The following is a 1,754-nucleotide window of genomic DNA, read 5'->3' as shown; positions in this document are numbered from 1 at the left end:
AATAAGTACCAATTAAAATGTAGGGGGACTTCCCTGGTGACGCAGTGGTTAAGAATCCGCCTGCCAATGCAGGGGACACGGGTTCCAGCCCTGGTTCGGGAAGATCCTACATGCTGCGAAGCAACTAAGCCCGTGCACCACAACTACCGAGCCTGTGCTCTAGAGCCCATGAGCCACAACTACTGAGTCCACGCGCCGTATCTACGGAAGCCCCCGTGCTCTAAAGCCCATGCTCTACAACAATACAAGTCACCACAGTGAGAGGCCCGTGCACCGCAAGTAAGAGTGGCCCCCCTCGCCGCAACTAGAGAAAAGCCCGTGCATAGCAGCTGAGACCCAACACAGCCAAAAATAATAAATAAATAAATAAAAATAAATTTTTTAAAAATGTGGGTACAAAGCAAACGGTGGGATCTGCGGTGGCGATAGCGGCAGCATGGCCGCGCTCTCCGGGGGTGTAGAGGGGGATGCACACGATCCAAGGTCCTTTTACTCTCAGAAGATGTGCAGATCCTGGCAGAAGTGGAAGGACTCAGCACAAACCACTGGCTGACCCGGACAGACAAGTGTGTGGAGAGGATCAACGAGATGGTGAACAGGGCCAAACGGAAAGCAGGGGTGGATCTCTGGTGTCTCTACGAAGCCTGGGCCTATCCCTCCTGAGCGGTGGGGATCAGGAGGACGCCGTGAGGATCCTGATGGAGGAGCTGAGGGACCGATTTCCCTACCTGAGTGAAAGCTACTTAATCACCACTGATGCCGCCGGCTCCATCGCCACTGTTACGCCGGGTGGTGGGATGGTGCTCATCTCTGGGACAAGCTCCAACTGTAGGCTCATCAACCCCGATGGGTCTGAGAGTGGCCGCGGTGGCTGCGGCCACATGATGGGAGATGAGAGCTCAGCCTACTGGATTGCACACCAAGCAGTGAAAATAGTGTCTGACTCCATCGATAACCTAGAGGCGGCTCCTCATGACGCGGGCTATGTCCAACAGGCCATGTTCAACTATTTCCAGGTGCCAGATCGGCTAGGAATCCTCACCCACCTGTGCAGGGACTTTGATAAATGCAGGTTTGCTGGGTTTTGCGGGGAAGTTGCAGAAGGTGCTCAGCAGGGAGATGCCCTTTCCCGTTATATCTTCAGGAAGGCTGGGGAGATGCTGGGCAGACGTGTTGTGGCAGTGTTGCCTGAGGTTGACCTGTTCTTGTTCCAACGGGAGATTGGCCTCCCCATCCCGTGTGTGGGCTCTGTGTGGAAGAGCCGGGAGCTGCTGAGGGAAGGTTTCCTTTTGGCGCTAACCCAGGAGAGAGAGATCCAGGCTCAGAACTTCTTCTCCAGCTTCACCCTGTTGAAGCTGCGGCACTCCTCCACCCTGGGCGGGGTCAGCCTAGGGGCCAGGCACGCAGGGCACCTCCTCCCCATGGACTAAAGCCCAGTGGACATTGGGTGCTGGAGCTTCTTCTCCTTTTCCTTGTTTTTTTTTGAAAAAGAAGCACCTATAGAAGAAAATAAATGTACTTTACCCACTCCCCCGCCACCTAAATAAATAAATAAATAAACAAACAAATAAATAAATAAATAAAATGTAGGTCTCTTGCCATGTAACAGGGCTGGTTTCATCTCCGTTTTACAGCTGTGTAAACTGAGGCTCATAGAGACACACTTGTAGAGAACATATATATGGATACCAAGGGGGAAGGGGGGTGGGAGGAACTGGGAGATTGGGATTGACATATACACACTACTATGTATG

The 1,754-nt window shown here is 52.7% G+C and overlaps 1 pseudogene across 1 annotated transcript; it reads left to right on the top strand.

Annotated features, from left to right (window-relative positions):
* Window positions 1-409: 409 nt before the first annotated feature.
* LOC308625305 (N-acetyl-D-glucosamine kinase-like) lies at window positions 410-1,430 on the top strand (annotated as a pseudogene). Its single transcript has one exon. The product of its transcript is annotated as an N-acetyl-D-glucosamine kinase-like (transcript).
* Window positions 1,431-1,754: the final 324 nt, after the last annotated feature.

Source organism: Mesoplodon bidens (assembly GCF_964165515.1).
Source record: "Mesoplodon bidens genome assembly, chromosome: 11".
Classification (NCBI taxonomy): domain Eukaryota; kingdom Metazoa; phylum Chordata; class Mammalia; order Artiodactyla; family Ziphiidae; genus Mesoplodon; species Mesoplodon bidens.
The sequence above is the reverse complement of the archived record's forward strand: the minus strand, read 5'-3'. Positions and strand labels throughout refer to the sequence as shown.